This window comes from Bubalus kerabau, chromosome 9 (genome assembly GCF_029407905.1).
Source record: "Bubalus kerabau isolate K-KA32 ecotype Philippines breed swamp buffalo chromosome 9, PCC_UOA_SB_1v2, whole genome shotgun sequence".
NCBI classification, from domain to species: Eukaryota; Metazoa; Chordata; class Mammalia; order Artiodactyla; family Bovidae; genus Bubalus; species Bubalus kerabau.
The window spans coordinates 66,734,527-66,739,941 of NC_073632.1; the positions used below are offsets into that span (position 1 = coordinate 66,734,527).

The window sequence follows — 5,415 nt, forward strand, 5'->3', positions numbered from 1 at the left end:
GACTAAGTAGATTTAACTTAGAACATAAAAAGTAATTATTTTCCTCTTATTCCCAGATTATTAAAATGGAAAGAATTTGGTCAAGAGGACCACATAATAGTTGGAACGAAGATAGTATTAAGTCATTGCTACTATCTTTGGCATTTTTAAGGCAGGCATTAAAGTAAACATAGTTAGGTATTTCTTGATCAATCACCTTAGTCACTTCAAAATACCAATTAGCCCTTGTAAACATTAATAATATAAGCCATAAAGAACAGATGGCCACACGATCAGAAAACAGCTGCTGTTTTCCCGTCAAACCAAAAGATGTGAGCAATGTTTCTAAACAAGGGCCCAGCAGAGAAATCACGATGATGAAATTTTCTGCTCCCAGTCCAGACCATAGATCTTCTATCTAAAGCTGCTTAAAGGCATTTACGGCGCTAAGTGCCCTAATGGCGTTGATGATCTCTGTGGTGTGGAGTGCTCTGAGATAACAGGCAGGTCACCTTCGGCAGGCCTGCCAGCCAACTTGGGGGATAATCTCAAAGCTCAGGATAAGCTCCTGGGCATCATTCAGTTCTCTGCTTTTAGGATCTTCAAGAGCTTAGGAACCAGGCTGGAGAGATACTTAATCTAAATGCGCTCCAGTGTTCCATACAAATGGGATCATCGCCATCAACAAAGACAAAAGGAGGCTTTTCCTGAGTTTACCTGGAATGGTCATTTATGCTCTGTTGGCTGCTTGCTCTGGAGGTTTGATTTTCATCTGCCTGATCCTCTTTCAGTCTTCCCTTCCCTTTCCATCCCCCCACCTTTCTCCTGTGCCGGTAGGAGCAAAACCAAGAGAAAGAATGTGTGTCCAATTCTTTAGCAATAAACTTGCTTGATAATGTTACAAGAATCCATTGTGCACAGTTGCCTTCTGAAATATTTTTTTCTTTACATTCATCTGCTATAAATATGCATACAATTTTTTCTGAACAAAAATGCATACTCATTTATATACACATGCATGCTCAGGCACTCAGTGGTGTCTGACTCTTTGCAACTCCATGGACTTTAGTCCGCCAGGCTCCTCTGTCCATAGTATTATCCCAGCAAGAATTCTGGAGTGGGTTGCTATTTCCTCCTCCAGGGGATCTTCCTGACCCAGACCCAGGAATGGGACCCCCATCTCCTACGTGGCCCTCGTTGGAAGCCGGATTCTTTACCACTGAGCCACCTGGGAAGCCCCTCATTTATGTATACTCACAGACTAAACTTACAAATGATCATAAATATCACATTGTTAGGTGTCTAAATTACCTGTGTGCAATTTATAGTGTATTTGGATGCGCAAGGAATTTAGGCACCTGGGTGGAGTCAGGAAAGGTCAAGATTCAGATGCCTGGACTCTTCTAAGTGGTAGTAGACATCCTACAGAAGGCATTTGTACACTACATGTATGCACTGCTGCATTTAAAATGGACAACCAACAAAGACCTACTGTATAGCATGGGGAAATTTGCTCAATGTTATGTAGCAGCTTGGATGGGAGGAGAGTCTGGAAGAGAATGGATACATGTATATGGATAGCAGAGTTTCTCTTCTGTCCACAAGAAACTATCACACAGTGTTAATTGGCTATACTCCCATATAAAATAAAAAGTTTAAAATAAATTTTAAAATAAAAAGGTAATTCTTAAAAACCATAAAATATTTATAGAATATATTTAATTTAAAAAATAGAAGTCCTGTAGGAGGCATTTGTAGCTCCGTCTCTCTTGTGTGTGTGCTCAGTCACCTCAGTCATGTCTAAATCTTTTCAACCCTATGGACTATAGCCCACAAGGGATTCTCCAGGCAAGAATACAAGAATGTGTTGTCATTTCCTCTTCCAAGGGATCTTCCTGACCCAGTGATCGAATCTGCCTCTCCTGTGTCTCCTGCCTTGCAGGTGGATTCTTTATCCACTGAGCCACCTGAGAAGCCACCATCTGTCTGGACCTATGGCAAATTTAAGTGAAAGCAGCTGATATGCTGGTTCAGGAAAAATGAACTTTCTGGAGCCAAAACAGTGGTGTCCAGAGTGACATCACTTAACATCAGTTCATACAATTTTGGAAATTTTTCTCTTTGACGATGGAGGTAAAAGGGTTGGGCAGCTACTCTTGAGCAGAATATCCCTGCTCCTGGTTCCAAGATCAGATGAACGATCCAGAGTAGATCGTATTTTCTCAGGCAAGGAAGCCTTCCAGCATCTCATCCTTGCTAGATACCTACAAGCCCTCCACTCCTCATATACATAGATATCGGCTAATTGCATACCAGAGTTAATTCCATTTCTTACTGGCTTACAGTCAGATCGCATTTCCAAGTTTTGTGTGGAGCTTGCCATGGACATGAGCTTGTTCTAAATAGTGGGAAAAGAACACCAATAAAGTGCACTTCAGTGCCTTGTTGTTCAGTCAATGAGTCATGACCAACTTTTTGTGACCTCATGGACTGAAGCACACCAGGCTTCCCTGTCTTTCACTGTCTCCCAGAGTTTGCTCAAACTTATGTCCATTGAGTCAGTGATGCCACCCAACTATCTCATCCTCCGTTGCCTCCTTCTTTTCCTACCCTCAATCTTTGCCAGCATCAGGGTCTTTTCCAATGAGTCGGCTTTTCACATCAGGTAACCAAATATTAGAGCTTCAATTTCAGCATCAGTCCTTCCAGTGAATATTCAGGATTGATTTCCTTTAGGATTTACTGGTTTGATCTCCTTGCAGTCCAAGGGACTCTCAAGAGTCTTCTGCAACATCAAAATTTGAAACTATCAATTCTTTGGCACTCAGCCTTCTTCATGGTCCAACTCACAGGCATACAGGACCAATAAAAGCCATAGTTCTGAGTATGTGGACCTGGTCCTTACCAATTCCCATGTGCGATCTTTATCTTTTTCTCTTTCCAGCTGCCTGATATGAACAAGCATGATGTCCTTGATAGCCCAATGCTGAAGATGAAAGAGACAGAAGATGGAAGAAACCTGGGTCCCTGAATGCCTTAGCTGTATTCTTTGTTAAGGTAGCTCTAGCTCACTTTGGTTCTCAGAGTTTTAGCTCCTAGAATATGACCCTTACCCTAGGAATGGTTCTTACCTGGCAGGTTTGGCTTTCTGGCCAGAATACTCAGTGAAGTCTCTCCTCTCCAGTTATGCCAGAACTCTACCATCTCCCAGTACTTCACAATCGCTGCAACTCTGTTCAGTCTCCTGCTCTGTGGGAGTCTCTCTGCAAAGTCTAGGAAATTTCTCCCATTCATGTGGGGACCAGTGCTGGGGTGAAAACTTGTAGTGAACTAGTGAACACTCACAGAACGTCCCCCTCCACCCCCACACCTCACACAAAGCTATCACTTCTCTTGTGCCTTGCCCGTAAGTTCCTCCTGCATGCATGCTCTCTTCAGTCAGTGTCCGACTCTTTGCGACACTATGGACTGTAGCCCTCCAGGCTCCTCTGTTCACGGGATTCTCCAGGCAAGAATACTGGAGTGGGCTGCCATGCCCACCTCCAGGGGATCTTCCCCAACCCAGGGACAGAGTGGCATCTCCTGCATCTCAAGCAGATTCTTAACACTGAGCCACCAGAGAAGCCCATAAGTTCCACCAGGAACCCTGAATTATAGTATCTGCCCCTTACATCTCAGAAAAATTGTCACTTTGCTTCCAGTTCACCTCACTGCACCAAAATTACTCAACAAATACTCTGAATGCTACTGAAGCATGTCAATTTACATTATTCTTTATCTCCACATCACTAAAAGTAATTCATTTCTGCCATTCTAATGATTTATCTTTTTTATAAAATCTACATTTCACAATTGTGTGTGTGTCTATTTTGCTAGCAAGTTACAAAAATCACTTGAGAGTATAAATTCAGGAAAATATAGTAGTTCCTTTAAAATATCTATTGTTTGAAATATGATACCATATGTTTATACGGTATAAACAATATGCTCAATTGGAAATTACAAGAAGGTGACTTGTTAAAGACACTTCTTGTAAAAGCAGGGAGTTTAGTGTCATTTCCAGAAACAACTTAACTTGAGTGTAATGGGAAAAGAAAGAGGCATTTTTGATATTCAGAAAAGAATAAAGAAAAGTCCATAAATTGAACTTTTAAATTTTAAAAGTCAATTTAAAACGATTAAAAAACAAAACAAAACAGGAAAATAGACATCCTGGAAAAGAGATCAGATATTATTATTTATATGAATGTTCCTGTTAAAGATATATATTAGTATTGTCTGTCAGATACATTTTTACCAGGCATAAGTATCATATAATGAATTTTTTTTAAAAAGGCACGCAGCCATATATTGATACTAGAAAACCTTTATAGTGAAAACAAAGGAAAAATAGTTAAGATGTAAAAATATAGTGTGTTAGATTCTTTGAACAAAATTTTATAAAATTTTCACTGTCAATTAAATTAATAACAATGGTTAGATGTGTAAATAGCTATTTATATGCTTTCATACTTCATCAGATTATCTGGTATATGTTAAAAATTTGTTAAACATATTGATCATGTTATAATTCAAAGAAAAGTATACTGAATTGATTTAAAATGACGAAATTATGTTGAAAATGTTAAAATCATGATAAATTTTGTTATTTCTCTCTCCCCTCATTCTTACAATAACCATGTTTCGATTAACTGACAATTTCCCACAAAACCTTTATTCTTATGTTTCAGAAATTGAACAAGATATTGGAACTCAAAAGAGGCAGATGAGCAAAGCTTGCATTTTAGGTATCTTAGAGATTAGTTTGAGAAAACTCAGCTAAATTGTATACTTTTTATGTCTCAGCTTTCAAGTCAGTCCAGACTCTGAGCTCCGGTCTAAATACAAGGACGCTGGATACCTCCATTTCAAAGCTTTTCATTTCTCAGGATGAGGTGTTCAATTTTGAAATGTAACATTCCAATTCCCTCATGATCAAATGGTTTTTGAAAAAGAACAGAAGCTTCTGAAACATTGTTATAACCTCCAAAAAAGGAAAAATAACTACAAAAGAAGAGATTCTTGCTTAACCAAAACTAAAAGGCGAAAGGACATATTCCAAATAGTTCTATCCAAGGACAAAAACCAACAGAAAAACAGAAAAACCTTTCAGCAGGGGCAAAACACTGCAAATAAAAGAAGTATCCCAAGCGTGTATGTCTCAAAGAGCTAAAGGTAATGTAAACTTTTTCATATAACTCACTGATACAGAACCACTTAGCAATAGCAATTGGGCAGAGGACCTATGAACAGTTAAAGACTATCATTATTCTTGTATATATGTTAATAAAGAAAGGAAATAGCTAATTTCAGTTAAAATGCTTCAAAATTTATAGTAAGAAAGTGCTATGCAAGGTGGTATGTATGTGTACATACGTGTAAGTCACACACACATAT

The 5,415-nt window shown here is 38.9% G+C and overlaps 1 long non-coding RNA gene across 1 annotated transcript; it reads left to right on the forward strand.

The window, feature by feature from the left end:
• Positions 1-598: 598 nt before the first annotated feature.
• Positions 599-5,163, forward strand: LOC129660036 (uncharacterized). Its single transcript, XR_008697862.1, has 3 exons — positions 599-738; positions 2,924-3,036; positions 4,825-5,163. It is a non-coding gene; the product is annotated as an uncharacterized LOC129660036 (long non-coding RNA).
• Positions 5,164-5,415: the final 252 nt, after the last annotated feature.